The sequence below is a fragment of the Thalassophryne amazonica genome, chromosome 1 (assembly GCF_902500255.1).
Source record: "Thalassophryne amazonica chromosome 1, fThaAma1.1, whole genome shotgun sequence".
Lineage (NCBI taxonomy): Eukaryota > Metazoa > Chordata > Actinopteri > Batrachoidiformes > Batrachoididae > Thalassophryne > Thalassophryne amazonica.
Window position 1 is genome coordinate 80,468,517 of NC_047103.1, and position 20,835 is coordinate 80,489,351.

At 41.1% G+C, this 20,835-nt stretch overlaps 1 long non-coding RNA gene across 1 annotated transcript; it reads right to left on the reverse strand.

The window, feature by feature from the left end:
- Positions 1–3,141: 3,141 nt before the first annotated feature.
- On the reverse strand, positions 3,142–18,500 carry LOC117519804. Its single transcript, XR_004563433.1, has 3 exons — positions 18,332–18,500; positions 14,190–14,193; positions 3,142–3,152 (listed from the first exon to the last, which is right to left on the reverse strand). It is a non-coding gene; the product is annotated as an uncharacterized LOC117519804 (long non-coding RNA).
- Positions 18,501–20,835: the final 2,335 nt, after the last annotated feature.

Here is a 20,835-nt window from a genome sequence, read left to right on the forward strand (position 1 = left end):
AATGAATGCAACATCTGTGGAGAAACGTGTTATATTGTAACATTAATTTGACAGGAATGAAAAGTGAATGGATTCCTTCAGTAACAATAAAGCAAAGCAGGTCATCTTGTAGACCACATTCTTCCAGATATGAGATTTTTTTTCTTGGAAATATCTATTTTTTCATTTGTTTTTGGGGAGCACAGTGCCTTTGAAAATTCACAGCAAGAAGGTAATGGGAGCACACAGTTTACATCGCAGACTCTTGCAACTCTCATCAAGGCCTTTAATTTGGTGTATTACATGACATGTTTTACTGTAATCTGGAGTTTAACATCAAGATTTCACTTTATATGCGCTTTGAAGGATTACGTCAAAACTACTTCACGGATTCTCACCAAATTTGCACAACAGATAGCTATTAGGGCATGAAAGACTCCACTGAAGTTTGGAGGTGATCCAGAACTGGATTCTGGTTCAAGATTCACTTTATATAGGCTTTGAAGGATTACGTCAAAACTACTTCACAGATTCTCACCAAATTTGCACAACGGATACATATTAAGACATGGATAACTCCCCAGAATTTTGGAGGTGATCCAGATCCGAATCTGGGTTCTGGATCACGATGCACTTTATATAGACTTTGAAGGATTACGTTAACACGACTTCACAGATTCTCACCAAATTTTCACCACAGATTGATATTAGGACATAGAAGAATGCAATAAATTTTGGAGGTGATCCGGATACAAATCCAGATTCTGGATCAAATTTCACTTTATATACGCTTTGAAGGATTACGTCAAAACTAGTTCTCGGATTCTCACCAAATTTGCAAAACAGATCGACATTTGGGCACGGAAGACTCCACTGAAACTTTGGAGGTGATACAGATCCGGATCCGGGTTATGGATCAAGATTGCACTTTGCATAGGATTTGAACAATTACTTCAAAACTACTTTATAGATTCTCACCAAATTTTCAACACAGATAAATATTATGCCATGTAAGACTCCAATAAATTTTGGATGTGATCCAGTTCTGGATTCTGGATCAAGATTTCATTTGGTTTATGATTTGAACGATTAACTTCACCAAATTTGCACCACAGATAGAATGAATGAATGAACTGAATTAATTTATTCGGCACACAGATTCAACAATAATAAAAAACTGATAAATAAGAGAATTCAACAGATAGATATTAAGGCATGGAAGACTCCACTGAATTCTGGAGGTGATCCGGATCAGTGGACCCAGGTAATTCAGCTAGTATATATATATATATATATATATATATATATATATATATATATATATATATATATATATGTATATATATATATATGTATATATGCAAAAGGCAATCTATGTATGTGGCACGGTTTGTGTTCTCTATGCACAGCCACAGTAATTAAGAAATCAACACCAAACTTGGTATGGTGACTGGGGGAACCAAGGGGGAGGACACTGCACCCCTTAGGTTGAAAGCATACATGCGTGAACACACATACACACACATGGTCAGCCTCATATCTATGCATAGCCACAGTAATTAAGCAATCAACACCAATCTTGTTATGGTGACTAGGGGCACCAAGGGGGAGGTCACTGAAGCACCGGGCCCACTTTGAGTTGCTTCCTGTGGCATCGTGACATCATGTCATGTCAGGTGCGTGCAGCAGGGGCCAGAGAGGAGGTGAGTCTGCAGCCTGCAGGTTCTCTGCACAGAGGAATCAGAGTGCACGGTTTGGCTGCAGTCAGACTGTGCACTCTGATTCCTCTTCTAGTTTATATGTGTTCTTGTGCTGAGCTGCAGGTCTGCGCTCTGAGTTCTGTGATAGTTTATCTTTCCTCATTTGACTGCAGGATGCGCGTGCACGCAAACAAACCGTCCGTGAGTAAATGTGGAGATGTCTGGAGTTATACTTGATGTGGACATGTCCTGTCTCTGGCAATCAGTCTTTGAGCAGGACTTTTATGCACTTTATTTAAACACATTTGTGAGAGAAGAGCGAGTATCTGCTGCAGCAGCTGCAATCAGCAGCATTTTTTTTTTCTGTGCTCTTTTGAGCGTGTAGTTTTTCTGCATTGTGTACACAGTATAAAAACAATCCCGCGTGAATTATACTTTGGGAACAATGGAACACAGCAAGAATCATAAATTGGCATCTGATGACATTGTATTGTGAGGGTGTGGCTTCCAGTCACGTTGAGTACTGTCATGTTGCTCTGACTTGCACTGAAACAACTTAATTTCTGCATGGAGCACAGGACCCAAAAAAAAAAAAAAAAAAAAAAAAAATTAAACATGTTTAATTTTTGGCGTCCGATTCGCTTCGTCTTTTGCGTCCCTTGCGTCCCTTGCATTGTTGTGGCATTGAGCTACATTGTCTCGGCACTGAGTTGCTTCCACGTGGTGTCGTCATGATGCCGCATGACGCAACTTGAAGTGGGCCCGGTGTGAAAGGGGCTTTAGGCTGAAGGACACGTGGACAAACACACACATACACACACACATACACACATGGTCAGCCTTATATATTAGATCATGACCCGCTCACTGAAGCCCTTATTTTCACAGTTTACACACTCTAAAACATTGCAGCACGTTTAGTTATGTCCACTTGATACCTCTCTTTAACATAAAGAGCTCTTACAAGTTTTGGATGTTGAACTCAACTTTCCAACTCAATTCAACTTGTAAAGTTGAGTTCAACATCAATACTGGACTGCGGTAAACGAGAAAATAGAACATTGCAGTAGTCCAATTCAGAAGAAGCAAATGGATGAATCAGGGTCTCAGCATCAGCCATAGACAGGATGAATCAGAATCAGAATCGCCTTTATTGTCATTGTAATTTGCATTACAACGAGATTTGAGTGCAACTCCAAAAAGGTGCTTTCCGTGGTGCGAGTAATTTAACAGTAAATTATTCAGAGTATATGTACAACTAATATAAACATAAGGTAAAATAAAATAAAATAAAATGTGGACTAAGTAATGTAAAATGAGAATTATATACAACTGTGGAATCATATTGCATGGGAATATTGCATATGGTTTACAGATATTGCACAAGAAACTTGAAGGTGCAGATTAGAGTGATTTGTTTTTGTTCAGAGCAGTGATCACTCTGGGCAGAAAGCTGTCCCTGAGTCTGTTTGTCTTAGTTTTGATTGATCCTAGTTGGGATGGGATGGGACGAATCTTCGCTATAATTCACAGATGGAATAAAGCAGTCCTCATAATAACTCTAATGTGGAGGTCAAAGGACAATGTAGGATCAAAAATTACCCCAAGGTTCCTCACTTTGTCAGTGTGATGTATGACACACAAGCCTAGGCTCAGCTTTTGCTGGTCAAATTGATGTCGATGTCTCACTGGACCAAGAACCATCATTTCAGTCTTGTCAGAGTTTAAAAGTAGGAAATTGCAAGACATCCAGTTTTTCACTGATGCAAGGCAATCTTCTCATGGTTTTTATGTGGATGAGATTACCAGCAGTTATCGGCATGTATAATTGAGTATTATCAGCACAGCAAGCAGTGAAAGGTAATCTCCAAACACTGTAATATGTGCCCAAGGGGTGCTACAATTGTATGCAAAAGTTTGGGCATCCATGAAAATTTTCATGATTTTCCTTTATATATCATTGGTTGTCTTGATCAATCAATCAATCAACTTTTTTCTTATATAGCGCCAAATCACAACAAACAGTTGCCCCAAGGCGCTCAGAAATCAGAAATTTCAGTTAAATATATCATATAGCAGATGAACACACTGATATTTGAGAAGTGAAATGAAGTTTCTAGTATTTATACAAAATGTGGAATAATTATTTAAACAAAATTGGGCAGGTGCATAAATTTGGGCACCCCTGTCATTTTATTGATTTGAATACATTTAGAACTAATTATTGGAACACAAAATTAGCATGGTAAACTCATTGACCCTTGACCTCCTCACACAGGTGAATCCAATCATGAGAAAGGGTATTTAAGGTGGCCATTTGCAGATGTTTCCCCTCTGTGCATCTCTTCTAATGAGTGGCAACATGGGAGTCTCTAAACAACTCTCAAATGACCTGAAAGCAAAGATTGTTCAACATCAAGGTTTAGGGGAACGATACAAAAAGCTATCTCAGAGATTTCAGCTGTCAGCTTCCACTGTGAGGAGCATAATGAGGAAATGGAAGACCACAGGCACAGTACTAGTTAAGGCCTGAAGTGGCAGGCCAAGATATAACTCTGATAAACTGAAACGAAGGATGTAAGAACAGTCATAGTCAACCCACAGACCTGCTCCAAAGACCAACAACATGATCTTGCTGCAGATAGTGTCTCTGTGCATTGTTCAACGATACAGCCCACCTTACACAAGGAGATGCTGCATGATGCTGTAATGCAGAGGAAGCCTTTTCTGCGTACACACCACAGAGTCGCTTGTGGTATGCTAAAGCACATTTGGACAAGACAGTTTCATTTTGCAATAAGGTGCTGTGGACTGATGAAACTAAAACTGAGGTACTTGGACATAATCAATCAATCAATCAATTTTTTTATATAGCGCCAAATCACAACAAACAGTTGCCCCAAGGCGCTTTATATTGCAAGGCAAGGCCATACAATAATTATGTAAAACCCCAACGGTCAAAACGACCCCCTGTGAGCAAGCACTTGGCTACAGTGGGAAGGAAAAACTCCCTTTTAACAGGAAGAAACCTCCAGCAGAACCAGGCTCAGGGAGGGGCAGTCTTCTGCTGGGACTGGTTGGGGCTGAGGGAGAGAACCAGGAAAAAGACATGCTGTGGAGGGGAGCAGAGATCGATCATTAATGATTAAATGCAGAGTGGTGCATACAGAGCAAAAAGAGAAAGAAACAGTGCATCATGGGAACCCCCCAGCAGTCTACGTCTATAGCAGCATAACTAAGGGATGGTTCAGGGTCACCTGATCCAGCCCTAAGTATAAGCTTTAGCAAAAAGGAAAGTTTTAAGCCTAATCTTAAAAGTAGAGTAATGGGCGGTATGTATAGCTGAAAAAGAACACAGCATTCCAAGAAAAACTCTTTCTACCTACAGTAAAATTCAGAGGTGGTTCCATCATGCTGTGTGTCTCTGTGGCCAGTGCAGGTACTGGGAATGTTGTTAAAGTTGAGGGTCACATGGATTCCAGTCAATATCAGCAAATTCTTGAGAACAATGTTCATGAATCAATGACAAAGTTGACGTTGCACCAGGGCTTTATATTTCAACAAGACAACGACCCTAAACACTGCTCAAAATGTAGGAATGCATTCATGCAGAGGAATAAGTACAGTGTTCTCGAATGGCAATCTCAGTCCCCAGCCCTGAATATTATTGAAAATCTGTAGTGTGATTTCAAGTGGGCTGTCCATGCTTGGAAACCAACAAACCTGACTGAACTGGAGATGTTTTGTAAAGAAGAATGGTTCAAAATACCTTCAACCAGAATCCAGACTCTCATTGGAAGCTATGGGAAGCATTTAGAGGCTGTTATTTCTGCAAAAGGAGGATCTATTAAATATTGATGGGTTTTTTTTTTTCTGTTAGGGTGCCCAAATTAATGCACCTGCCAAATTTTGTTTAAAGGTGATAGAGAGAGGTTGAATGGGGCATTAATCCTTGTTCCGTGATGTGATATGTAGCCCCAAAAAAATTGGTTGGGTCTGTAATGGCTCAGAACCTTCCTAAAAGGATCTCTGAAACAGCTATGTTACTATGCTGGGTTTAGAATGCCTCGTTTGCTTTTAATGGCGTCGTTTTGGAGCTTATTTGGCAACCTCATTATGAAATGCACGTAGGTGTTGGCACTGATCGGTTGCCATTGTTTGATTGGCTGCCCTTGCTCTCACTGAAAATGCCGCTAAGAGGATTAGGAAAGTCTCCGGTTCAACTCAGAACAGAATGAAAATGATCACTGATTCGCTCATTTCGCTGTCAATCAAAAATGGATTCAGCCTCAGACAGATCATCCAATCATCAAGCAGAAGCTGGGCGTCCGGGCCAGCCGAGGCCGGCCCACTGCCCCATAGACCCCCAGACACACAGAGCCTCCGATGGGCGGGACAAAGCCCAGCATTTATCCAATGACTCGTCTCGTTTTGCTGCACTTGTGTCGCTACTGAAGTCTGTGGACAACAGTTTAAAGCACTGTGAAGCTGCGGGTTTGAGTGAGAGGAAATCCGCGTCGTTACCAGTGATAAGAAGCTGATTCTGAACAAAAGTTGAGTGCATTGTAGCGAAAACGAGATGACAGTAATCTTCACTAACTTATTTAACAGATCACGTTTCAACATTGCTGTTGAGTGATAAATCTTGTTCCTCGCCCACCAACATGAAGTCAGCCAGAGGCTGACTGTGACATAAAGTCCAGTCACAAAATAATAATGATAAAAAAAAAAAAAAAAAATCCGAAATAAATTTAAAAACAAATTTAAAACAAAAGAAAATGTGATACTTACAGGCTGTACTGATTACTGGGGTTGATTTTGTTGCAAAGTCGGAACTGACCCTCTACTGAGTATTAAATGCCGACTGAAGCCAGCTCGAAATTGTGCAAGGTTTGTGAAACAGTCCTCCGTGAAATGCGCAGAGCAAAGAAGTAGTCGGCGGTTGTATGTACTGGGGATGTGGTTAAAAATGAATAAAAGCCATTGATCGCGTACATTGCTTTCCGTGGGAAGAATATGTAAAGATCGTAGTCCGCTATGACAGCCTGGGAAGGCACACCTGTAGCTCACCATTGCTCCTCTTCCAGTGGTAGGAATGGGTGGGCACAACCTTATGAATAATTAATTTTGAAGGGGCGTGTGTGAAAGGGTGTGGGTGTGTGTGTGGGGGGGCTATTGGTGAAAAAGTGATGTAACTTTTCTTTCAAAAACGGATTGGCCTGTTTTCTAGGGGCAATTCAAAAAAGGAGAATTACTTGAAACAGAGGTTCTGAAACTTGCTGGCACTTCGTGTGTATTCCCCACAGCGGGGAGACTCTGAACTAACACCAAAAACATGAAAAAGATGATTTTGATTCTCTATCCCCTTTAAAGAATTATTGCACACGTTCCATAAACCCTATACACTTCATTTCACTTCTCAAATATCACTGTGTTTGTCTGCTATATGATATATTTATCTGAAATTGCTGATTAAACAACCAATGATTTATAAAGAAAAATCATGGAAATCATCAGGGATGCCTAAATCTTTGCATAAAAGCAGAGGGCCTAAGACGGACCTCTGTGGAGCCCCAAATGTCATGTTACGAAGGTTAGAGGTAGTGTTATTGTACAAAACACAGTGAGAATGACTGGCCAGGTATGATGTCAACCATGCAAGGACATTCCCAGTAATCCTAAAATGATTATCCAGCCAGGAGAATATGGCGATCCACAGTATCAAACGCAGCACTAAGATCTAACAACACCGGAACTGTAGTGGTGTCCGAATCCATTGCAAGCAGAAGATTCACTACTTTAGTGACAGCCATCCTCTGTGGAATGATATTTTCTAAAAGCAGACTGCAGTGGCTCAAAAAGATTATTCTCATTAAGGTGGCCCACAAGCTGCTGTGACACCACATTTTCCAGAATTTTAGAGCAAAATGATAGATTTGATATCGGCCTATAGTTTTTCAATATACTGGGGTCAAGATTAAATTTCTTAAATTATTGTTTAATCACTGCAGATTTGAAACAGATCCAGAAGTTAATGAGGGATTCATCATTTCCAGTACACTTGGCCCAAGAGTGAGCCACAGGTCCTTAAACAGTTTTGTTGGTATAAGATCAAATAAGCAGGTTGTGCTTTTTGTAGACGTTACACGTTTCGTCAGCACACCTTGTGAGATTCTATCAAATTCTAGATAAAACCTCAGTGATGGCACCCAATAGCAGGGTGTAGTGGCTGGGCTAAGGCATACTGGGATATGTTTAACCTTACAGTAGTGTTCAGAATAATAGTAGTGCTATGTGACTAAAAAGATAAATCCAGGTTTTGAGTATATTTCTTATTGTTACATGGGAAACAAGGTACCAGTAGATTCAGTAGATTCTCACGAATCCAACAAGACCAAGCATTCATGATATGCACACTCTTAAGGCTATGAAATTGGGCTATTAGTAAAAAAAAAAGTAGAAAAGGGGGTGTTCACAATAATAGTAGCATCTGCTGTTGATGCTACAAACTCAAAACTATTGTGTTCAAACTGCTTTTTTAGCAATCCTGTGAATCACTAAACTAGTATTTAGTTGTATAACCACAGTTTTTCATGATTTCTTCACATCTGCGAGGCATTAATTTTGTTGGTTTGGAACCAAGATTTTGCTCTTTTACTAGTGTGCTTGGGGTCATTGTCTTGTTGAAACACCCATTTTAAGGGCATGTCCTCTTCAGCATAAGGCAACATGACCTCTTCACGTATTTTGACATATCCAAACTGATCCATGATACCTGGTATGCGATATATAGGCCCAACACCATAGTAGGAGAAACATGCCCATATCATGATGCTTGCACCACCATGTTTCACTGTCTTCACTGTGAACTGTGGCTTGAATTCAGAGTTTGGGGGTCATCTCACAAACTGTCTGCGGCCCTTGGACCCAAAAAGAACAATTTTACTCTCATCAGTCCACAAAATATTCCTCCATTTCTCTTTAGGCCAGTTGATGTGTTCTTTGGCAAATTGTAACCTCTTCTGCACGTTTTTTATTTAACAGAGGGACTTTGCAGGGGATTCTTGCAAATAAATTAGCTTCACACAGGCGTCTTCTAACTGTCACAGCACTTACAGGTAACTCTAGACTGTCTCTGATCATCCTGGAAGTGATCAGTGGGTGAGCCTTTGCCATTCTGGTTATTCTTTATCCATTTTGATGGTTGTTTTCCATTTTCTTCCATGCGTCTATGGTTTGTTTGTCCATTTTAAAGCATTGGAGATCATTGTAGATGAACAGCCTATAATTTTTTGCACCTGCGTATAAGTTTTCCCCTCTCCAATCAACTTTTTGATCAAACTACACTGTTCTTCTGAACCATCTCTTGAACGTCGCATTTTCCTCAGGCTTTCAAAGAGAAAAGCATGTTCAACAGGTGCTGGCTTCATCCTTAAATAGGGGACACCTGATTCACACCTGTTTGTTCCACAAAACTGACTCACTGACTGAATGCCACACTACTATTATTGTGATACCCCCTTTTCTACTTTTTTTTTAGTAATAGCCCAATTTCATAGCCTTAAGAGTGTGCATATCATGAATGCTTGGTCTTGTTGGATTTGTGAGAATCTACTGGTACCTTGTTTCCCATGTGACAATAAGAAATATACTCAAAACCTGGATTAATATTTTAGTCACATAGCACTACTATTATTCTGAACACTACTGTATGTCATCTATTTTCTTCTCAAACTAATCCAAGAAATCTTGTACTGTAAAAGGACAGCGACTTACAGGTGGGTGTCCATGAATAAGTGTTGCCACCATGTCGAACAAGAACTTGGAGTTATGCTTGTTTTTGTTGATCACATCAGAATAACAGTCCTGCTTTGTAGCCAGTAGTGTGTGCTTATAGTCTAAGATAGCGTCACAACACGTGAGGTGGAATACTTCTGATTTTGAGCAACACCATTTCCGTTCTAAACCTCGAGCCTTATGTTTGAGGTCACGCAAGTAATCACTGAACCAAGGTGAATGTGTTTGGGGGCTGCATGGTTTTAATACAGGGGGCGCAATCATGTCGAGTGTAGTTTTCACGGCTGAGTTTAAACTGTCCATGAGACTGTCTACTGATTAGGCATTTTCCAATTGTGAAGCCAAGATGTTAGGCAGACTAGCTTTGAGTTCAGTTGTAGTTGATGTGTCGCCGCAATGATAAATAAGATTGTTGTTCCACTAAACATGGCAGCGAATCTGTAAACCTAATAAGTGAGTGATCAGAAACCACTGATGCAAGAGGCATGATAATTCCACAGGCAAGGTATTTCCACGAATGTGCATCGAATCCTGAATGCATTGCTGGAATCTTAATACATCCACAATTTCTATAAATGATTTGCAGAGGGGATCAGAAGGCTTATTTATATGAATGTTGAAGTCACCAATAATCACAATGTTATCTGCAGTCATCGACATGTTAGAGATAAACTCACCAAATTAATCTAAGAATTCAGAGTATGGGCCAGGGGCCTATATACAGTGACAAATTAATACGGCTGATTTTTATTCTTGTGACCTTGGCAATGCATAGCATCGTGGGCAGAGCGGACAGTCAGATGTTCAAACGAATTACATTTATGAGCCCTAACAGCTAATAAACTAATCCCAGATTTATAAATAAGAGCAAGACCCCCACCTTGCTTTCCATCACAAAGAACGTGACGAAATGTGTACACCGTTGGCCAGGCCTCATTTAGGGGAGGACAGGTGTAGGTTTAAGCCAGATTTCACATAACCCTTGTGGTGATCCATAATTAGATCATTCATCAACGGTGATTTTGAGGACAGTGATCTTACCTACTATCACACACACTGTGGCTGTGCATAAGACTAAGACTAAGGACCTCAGTGGGGTTGATAGTTGGACTGTTTGGATTTCCCCGGTGGTTCCAGAGTAGCCACTATAAGATGCCTGGACGTAGGTTTAGGTTGAGACATTCCATGTGGGTTGTAGGTAGCAAACACAAAATATTTAATACTGCTGGAACAGCCAGCAAGCCATCCCTCAATTTCAGCATCATCCAGTGTCGTAATTATTAAATTTGTAAAGCATATCCCTCTATGATTTTTATGGACAGTGTCTGCGGAAGCAGGCCACAATCTCAACTCGATGAATTTCTCTCCCTGACGCATAAACTGCACAATCACAATAGTGGATTTTCCACATAATTTCCCCACTAAGCTAATGGATTCCACACACACATTCGTCATAAGCCTTGCAGGGTCTCTAATGACCTGCTCCGTGGCCTGCTGTAAAGTCCTAATGTTACCCTCCCTGTAGAATTCCATTTATGTTCGCAGACCAGATGGCGGCACCTTCACCCTACAGGTGAAGGCCGTCTGACATCAACAAGCCATGGCGGCCCCAAAATGGAGGCCAGAAATCAATAAAGCTGAAGCCTTGCTGTCTACAAATTTGCGCCAGCCACCTATTTAATGATGTCAGCCTGCTAAACACCTCATTATTACCCTGGGAGGGGAGCGCACCAAAGACTATTACTGATGCGGACACATCTTTCTGGCCAGGTCACAAGGTCACAGGTCACTTTCTCCGTGTTGGAAGTCTCACAGGACATGTTGGTGCATGCCCAGCTGTTACACAATTTCTCGGATACTCACTCGACTGAAAAGCCACCGAAAGCCATCTGAAATCTTCCGAATGGTTCCAACACGGAGTGTTTGTTGTGCGCCATGAGCGGCTCCGTCCCAGCGCGCAATTCCTCCACACGTCTTTCATTACAAATCCCTGTAACAGTGGAATGTGCTGCAAAAGTGCTGATGGTCCAACTCTTCAACAATTTCTCTGGTAGTCACATGATGTGCCGGATCAACAACAGCCTTCACTTTGGAAATGATCTGGTCGTTTCAGCCTGTCAATGGCGCTCGGAGCGCGGTGCGCCCTCCGCTGGTGTGGGCCATCTTTAATCCGGTTGTAATGGTCCTTAATCTGTGTGACGCCGATAGAATCTTCTCCGAAAGCCATCTGAATTTTCCGAATGGTTTCCACCTGGCTGTCTGTCACAGTTTCTGAAAAAAATTTTCATGGAGCAAAGCAGCAGTCGCTCAGACATTTCCCTGACAATGAAAATCCGACGAGGGGGCTGGACCAGTGCTCACTGAAAGCCTGCCCACAGGCGAATGACACAACCGACAGGCATGAAAAAACTCACGCATGCGCACGAAGGTTCAAGCTTGGCTGATGCAAGCACACATGATTCAAATCCATATAGTTTTTGAAAAAAATAAAAAGGTCCGTTACTTTTCGGACAGACCTCGTACAGTTATAGGTCCTTTTTATTTTTTTCAAAAACTATATGGATTTCATTCATATGTTTTTACGTCAGACATGCTTGAACCCTCGTGTGCATGCGTGAGTTTTTCCACACCTGTCGGTGACGTCATTTGCCTGTGAGCACTCCTTGTGGGAGGAGTCATCCAGCCCCTCGTCGGAATTCCTTTGTCTGAGAAGTTGCTGAGAGACTGGCGCTTTGTTTGATCAAAATTTTTTCTAAACCTGTGAGACACAATCGAAGTGTACATGGTTCGAAAAATTAAGCTGGTTTTCCGTTGAAAATTTTAACGGCTGATGAGAGATTTTGAGGTGATACTGTCGCTTTAAGGACTTCCCACGAGCGAAGACGTCGCGCAGCGTCCCAGGCACTGTCGTCAGCCTGTTTCAAGCTGAAAACCTCCACATTTCAGGCTCTATTGATCCAGGAGTCGTGAGAGAACAGAGAAGGTTTCAGAAGAAGTCGGTTTCAGCATTTTATCCGGATATTCCACTGTTAAAGGAGATTTTTTAATGAAAGATGTTGCGGACGGATTGCAGCGTCGGCTCGCAACCGCCTGCGATGCTCCGCCACAGAAAAACAACCTCTGTTGGAAGCCTTAAGGACAAGTTGGTACATGTCCAGCTGTTTTAAACAATTTCTCATATACTCACTCCACTGAAAGCCATCAAAAGCCGCCTGGATTTTACAAATGGTTATCAACACGGAGGTGTTTTTCCTGTGCTGCCGCACTGCGCCGGCTGCATCCCGACACGCGGACCCGTCCGCACGTCTTTCATTAAAAAAATCTCCTTTAACAGTGGAATATCCGGATAAAATGCTGAAACCGACTTCTTCTGAAACTTCTCTGTTCTCTCACGACGTCCTGGATCAATAGAGCCTGAAATGTGGAGGTTTTCAGCTTGAAACAGGCTGACGACGGCGCCTGAGAGCGCTGCGCGACGTCTCGCACCGTGGGAAGTCCTTAAAGCGACAGTATCACCTCAAAATCTCTCATCAGCCATTAAAATTTTCACTGAAAATCAGCTTAATTTTTCGAACCGTGTCCACTTCGATGTGTCTCACAGGTTTAGAAAACATTTTGATCAAACAAAGCACCAGTCTCTCAGCAACTTCTCAGACAAAGGAATTCTGACGAGGGGCTGGACGACTCCTCCCACAAGGAGTGCTCACAGGCGAATGACGTCACCGACAGGCGTGGAAAAACTCACGCATGCGCACGAGGGTTCAAGCATGTCTGACGTAAAAACATATGAATGAAATCCATATAGTTTTTGAAAAAAATAAAAAGGACCTATACTTTATTGACAGCCCTCGTACTTTATTGACAGACCTTATATGTGTTCCCCAGGAGATCAGCCAGAGCACAAGAGTCCCTTGCTTTCTTTGATGGGGGCACAGGGTCATCAGCTGGCTCTGCCTGCTGCTCCAGCACCTGAACTGCCTCACTGTCTGCTGCATTTTTTTGCCCAGTCTGTTGAAAAAAATAAATGAATCACATTAGTAAAGAAGACCTTTAGAATTCTGTGATTATATGTGGGAGTTTACAATGGAGGCAAAATTGTTTTACTAAAATTTTGCCAGGGAGTGTTTAAATAATTACAGACTGAGACTGACTGCATTCCATGAGAAAACACAATACAAATATTCTGTGTGCACACAGTCTGAATCTTCATTCACTATACAGTTGTACTTACAGAGCTTTTATCAGTTGCCAGTTCCTCAGTGAGAGTGATGAGTTTGGTGAAGACATTCACCAGATCATCATCTGACAGAAAAGGCAGGGCCTTAAAGCGAGGATACAGACCTGAGGCTATGGACAGGTCATCTTTCAGGCCTGTGTACCTTGAAATAAATTAAATAAATTCACATTAGGGTACATCGTTTTGTCACATGATGATGAAATTCTTATTTCATTCTTACAATGTCATAATGATTGTGTTTGTAGAACAAATACCTTTTCTGGAGATCCTGACGCACAGCAGACTTCATCTCCTTCACCATTACAGAGTCATTGGGGGCTGGTTGCATCTCCTCCAGAAGTCTTGCTCTTAGGGGTGCGATGACAGACAGTGTTGGGGTACCTTCTTGAGACATCACTAAGGTGGCTTTCTTCAATGGCTTCAGGGCCTCTGCAACATTCTCTGCTGCAGTTATGTCTGCTTCAGTAAGGGCGCACAAATCTTTTTCTTGTTTTCGTACTTCAGGGGCAAGAAGTGCAGCAGAGACAGCTGGTTGTTGCTCCAAAAATCTCTCCAACATGTCTAATGCGCTATTCCAACGTGTAGGTAGATCAGTTATTAGTTTGTGCTGTGGGAGGTCCAGCAACTGCTGTTTCTTCTTAAGTGCATTACAGGCTAAGGTGCTCCGGTGAAAAAAAGTGGAGATGTGTCTCACTCTACCAAGAAGCCGTGCGACAGCTGGGTTTTTAAGAGCAGCCTGTGAAGCCAAATTGAGTACATGGGCAAAGCAGCCTACATGCAGTGATGACTCCATGAGACTGACAGCAAGTAGCATGTTAGCGGCATTGTCTGTGACAATTGCCGGTACTTTATCAGTTAAACCCCATTCATGTATTGCCTCTGTCAACAAGTTCACCATATTGCTCCCTGTGTGGCTTCTGTGCAGGGCTCGGGTCTGCAGAACATGTGACACTAATTCCCATTCATTAGAAATGAAATGAGAAGTGATAGTTACGTATGGGTCTGTTGCTCTAGAAGTCCAACCATCACACGTAAGAGCCGCTCTCTCTGCTGACTTCAACGCTGCCAAAACCTCTGTCTTCACATCTGTGTACAGCTTCGGGATGGCGACCTCTGTCATGTGTTTTCGTGTTGGTATAGCGTATCATGGTTCAAGTGTGTGTACCATCTTCTGAAAACCTTCATTTTCCACGACGCTGTACGGTCGAAGGTCCTTGCAAATGAAGACGGCCACGAACTCAGTTATCTTCTGTGCGCGGACAGAGCTAGACGCTAGTTTGCAGACAAAAGCTTTGTCGAGTTGTGTCTGTTTTGAATCAACAGGTTTAGCCACGGGTTGTTGGTGTCGGGTTAAGTGATTCCGCAATTTCGTTGTGTTACTGTTGTACTTTAATTCTGCCTGGCACAACTTACACACCACCCTACTTTTGTCTATTTCTTGTGTTCCGGATTTACACGAGAATCCAAAATGAGTCCAAACGTCTGATCTTAAATTGCCTGCCTTCATCGCCATATTGTTGTTGTTTGGTTGCGTGCAGCTTCCGTCTGTAAAACGCGAATGTTGCGCTGAGGCCCCCCAATGGCCAGGAGGTGAATCGATTCAGAGAGTTTGCATAATTGATATTGAATTAGGGGGCGGATCATTACGATGCATCAATTTTTTGATATTTTTACCCACCCCAGTCTCTCTCGCTCCCTCTGTTGATCTTCTCGCTCTCTCTCTCTTTCTCTGATCAAACCTGTGACTTTAAAATAAAAGTGCACTCGCTGCATGTCGGTGCGCTCATCAAACGCCCTGATCGATCAGGTCTGATCAAACCTGTGACTTTAAAATAAAAGCACACTCGCTGCGTGTCGGTGTGCTCATCAAACACCCTGATCGTGGCAGTAACGCAACTGTAAAAACGTCATGATACAGTCCACTGTTTTCTAAGTGCAATGATGTGTTCTGCACAGCCGGCAGGAGTGAAGTGGGTTTAAATAGCGGCAAGGTACATGCGACTGTGTGCACACATTAACAAGCGAACACACGCAGCTGCAAGTATGAAACAAACATGGAAAAAGGCTGAGTACGCACGCATTTCAGGCGTATTTAAGTAAAACACAACACTGCAATACAGAGCTCTCCGAATACGCCAATGTGAAAGGGGCTTAAGGTGTACAGTGAAGTGTTCTCCACAAGTTACACCATGATGTTGCTGAACTCCAAGGCCGGCAATGTTGCTCTATGTGCAATCAACAAAGAAAACAAAATGCCCGGTGCTGTGTACAAGTCACAAGTGCCCAAAAAGGTCATTTTCTCCTTGTACCGCCAGAAAGATACCTGGTATGTTCACTTGCTCCACTATCAGGTTCAGACACATTGAGTTTATCTCTATGCTTGTCCCACACTTTGCAGTACGTATGTTTTTTCTCATGTAAATAATCCTGGGAGTACTGCACATGACCGGCAACATGGCGATGGAGAGTGGCCAGGAAGTGGCCGGGTTGTGTGACCGCAAGGGGTCTATAGCCACCTATTAGAAATCAAGTGTCATGGGGTTGGAGCCTATCCCAGCAATCATTGGATGAAAGGCGGGGTACACCTTAGACAGACTGTCAGTCTATCGCATAGCCATATATAAACAGATAAACACATTCAAGCTCTAATTCACACATACGGTCAGTTTAAAATTTAATGTTCCCAGAAGAAACACACACAATCCAGGGAGAACATGCAAACTCCACAGAGAAAGGACCAGGTGGGAAGAGATCGCACAATCTTGCTGCTGTGTTGCAACACACACACACACACACACACACACACACACACACACACACACACACACACACACACACACACACACACACACACACACACACACACACACACACACACACACACACACACACACACACACACACACACACACATATATATACTGTAGTGTTCAGAATAATAGTAGTGCTATGTGACTAAAAAGATTAATCCAGGTTTGGGTATATTTCTTATTGTTACATGGGAAACAAGGTACCAGTACATTCAGTAGATTCTCACAAATCCAACAAGACCAAGCATTCATGATATGCACACTCTTAAGGCTATGAAATTGGGCTATTAGTAAAAAAAAAAAGTAGAAAAGGGGGTGATCACAATAATAGTAGTGTGGCATTCAGTCAGTGAGTTCATCAATTTTGTGGAACAAACAGGTGTGAATCAGGTGTCCCCTATTTAAGGATGAAGCCAGCACCTGTTGAACATGTTTTTGTCTTTGAAAGCCTGAGGAAAATGGGACGTTCAAGACATTGTTCAGAAGAACAGCGTAGTTTGATTAAAAAGTTGATTGGAGAGGGGAAAACTTATACGCAGGTGCAAAAAATTATAGGCTGTTCATCTACAATGATCTCCAATGCTTGAAAATGGACAAAAAAAAAACAGAGACGTGTGGAAGAAAACGGAAAACAACCATTAAAATGGATAGAAGAATAATCAGAATGGCAAAGGTTCTCCCATTGATCAGCTCCAGGATGACCAAAGACAGTCTGGAGTTACCTGTAAGTGCTGTGACAGTTAGAAGACACCTGTGTGAAGCTAATTTATTTGCAAGAATCCCCCGCAAAGTCCCTCTGTTAAATAAAATACATGTGCAGAAGAGGTTACAATTTGCCAAAGAACACATCAACTGGCCTAAAGAGAAATGGAGGAATATTTTGCGGACTGATGAGAGTAAAATTGTTCTTTTTGGGTCCAAGGGCCGCAGACAGTTTGTGAGACGACCCTCAAACTCTGAATTCAAGCCACAGTTAACAGTGAAGACAGTGAAACAGGTGGTGCAAGCATCATGATATGGGCATGTTTCTCCTACTATGGTGTTGGGCCTATATATCGCATACCAGGTATCATGGATCAGTTTGGATATGTCAAAATACTTGAAGAGGTCATGTTGCCTTATGCTGAAGAGGACATGCCCTTGAAATGGGTGTTTCAACAAGACAATGACCCCAAGCACACTAGTAAACCAGCAAAATCTTGGTTCCAAACCAACAAAATGAATATTTTGGAGTGGTCTGCACAATCCCCGGACCTAAATCCAATTGAGAACTTGTGGGGTGACATCAAAAAAGCTGTTTCTGAAGCAAAACCAAGAAATGTGAATGAATTGTGGAATGTTGTTAAAGAATCTTGGAGTGGAATAACAGCTGAAAGGTGTCACAAGTTGGTTGACTCCATGCCTCGCTGATGTGAAGAAATCATGAAAAACTGTGGTTATACAACTAAATACTAGTTTAGTGATTCACAGAATTGCTAAAAAAAAAGCAGTTTGAACATAATAGTTTTGAGTTTGTAGCATCAACAGCAGATGCTACTATTATTGTGAACACCCCCTTTTCTACTTTTTTTACTAATAGCCCAATTTCATAGCCTTACGAGTGTGCATATCATGAATGCCTGGTCTTGTTGGATTTGTGAGAATCTACTGAATCTACTGGTACCTTGATTCCCATGTAACAATATGAAATATACTCAAAACCTGGATTAATCTTTTTAGTCACATAGCACTACTATTATTCTGAACACTACTGTGTGTGTGTGTGTATATATATATATATATATATATATATATATATATATATATACACTAAGGGTGTAATGATACATGTATTTGTATTGAACCCTTTTCGGTACGGGACGTTCGGTTTCGTACAGGGCTGTGCATGGGTGATTCACGTTGCGTGTGTTTACATTCAGTGCTGCCAACTTGGCGACTTTCTCACTAAATTTGGCGACTTTCCAAACCCTCTTGATGACTTTTGTGTATCATTACACTCCTAATACACACACAAAGTACTTTTCCAAAAATATGTCTTGAAAAAGGACCGCACGATACTCAGTGGTAAGCACTGTTGTCACAGAAAGAACACTGTGGGATCGATTCCCATATGGTCCTTTCTGTGTGGAGTTTGCATACTTTCCCCATGTGTGTGATCCCTCCGGTTGCTCTGGCTTACACACACTTCCAAAGACGTGTGCGTGTGTTTGTCTGTCTATATGTGGCCCTGCAATAAACTGGTGTCCCTTACATGGACTACCCTGCCTCACGCCCTATGACTGCTAGGATAGATTCCAGCCCCCCATGACCCTTGATTGTAGTAAGCATATTTAGAAAACTGAATGAATGTCTTGAAAAAGAGAGGTTGTCTTCGAATCAGGGTTGTCTTACACTAGAAACAATATGGTATTTTCTGTACGTTTTAAATGTCATGAAATGACAGGACAGAACCAACTGAAAACAAAAACAATTGGCTTTGCCTTTTCATAGCAGCAAAGAGCTTCTCTTAATGGATTCCAACACAAATGATAGATAATTGCCTTTTAGATCTTACTGATAAATTAGGAGTAAACAACTGTTAGTCTGTGCATATATTAATGAGTCTCAGGCACAAATAATGATGGGTTACACAAGCAGACATATGACCAATCCTGCTATCATCTATATTGTGAATGTATCTGTGATTGTAGGTCAGTGCAGCTGTTAACAGCAGCTTATTTGTTCGGCTTTCGGGGTGTAAAATGTTAAATGGCTGCAGTCAAAGCTGAATTGTTAGAGCAGTGATAAAGTGGGAAACAAGAGTGTAATTGTGTGTCATTTCATTCCTCTTGTCGGTGTTAATAATCGTCCCTGTTGGGATGTATGAAAATGTGCTTCTCAAGTGTCACAAACATCAATCAGCATGTGTAATGGGTATGCTTGTTGGTGAAATATGCAGTGACTGATGCAGATGTGAAAGGCCAACATACATCTTAACAGTAATTTGTGTTGTAGCTTTGAGGAAAAGGAGAACAGTCATTACCCCCACCAACAAACCAGTGTTTGTTTGTTTGTTTGTGAACAGCCTGTAACTCACAATTTTTGAAAAATCATGATGATTTTTTTAGAGGATTAATATCCTGATAGGTAAGAACTGATTCAAATTTCAAGGTCATGGGTCAAAGGTCAAACTCAGGAAAAATCTTGGAAAACTTCTTATCCTTTCACATTGAACAAATTTTCCAAAATTCATAACTGTCAAAAAAGATAAAATTTCTTTATTTAAGAGTGTTTTGTAGGATGGTATTCTTTTTCCCCTGACAAAGTTTGATCCAGATCTGATCCAGGTTACAGATTTTTAATTTAACATTGAAAATCCCATTTAATGTATGGGATTTAGAGCTTAATCAAACTTGCCCCAGTCACTCTTGAAAGTATTTGAAAGTAAGGTGCAGACTGGCACTCACTATAACCTGACAAAGTTTGATCCAGATCTAATCTGGATTGTGGATTTTGTGGACATTTGAATTTAATATTAAAAAGCTCATTTGTTGTACATTTTGCATTATATCTCAGTCAAAAGTGCCTCAATCATACTCGTTTGTGACAATGAGGTGCAAACTGGGACTCTCAAGGAAAAGACTAAGTTTTAATATTTAGTGGATATTTGATTTTAACATTGAAAAGCCCTTGTGATCTATATATATTTTTTATATACATTTATATATTTGCTTATGAAAAGCCACTTCTAACAGGACTTTTACCTTGAAAATTTTTTTGCAAGGTAAAAATTTGTGGAATTGGAAACAAGTGTTGGCGGTTTGTGCTCTACAAGCGCTGTGCTCTAGTTTTTAAATTGTTTTTATCACATAAAAATGTGTGTGAAAACACAAACACTATATATTTACCCTCAATTTTTTCTGTGAAGAGTTAGTATTATCGCACTTTAGACAATTTTTTATAGATATTGGGAATATATTTTTAGCATATGAGTCACAAAAACAAACAAAAAACAAAAAAACTCTTTAAACTCATATTTTCTGACAATGCACATATTCCTCTGTCAGAAAATGGGTTATTACAAATGTTAATTAAATAAAAACTAAGAAGGGCACTCAAAGAGCACAGCATCCACACATTACATGTACATACCACATTCATTCAAATTAATTGTGATTCAGTGATATGATAATATTTCCTCATTTGTGGCTTTGACATTTGATTAAATCAGTGTACATATCAATAGTCCTAATCATATGGACAATAGTCACACTCCAAGCAGCACACTGTACAGTATCTGCTCATTTGATATGAATTCCTTAAGGGCCCCTTC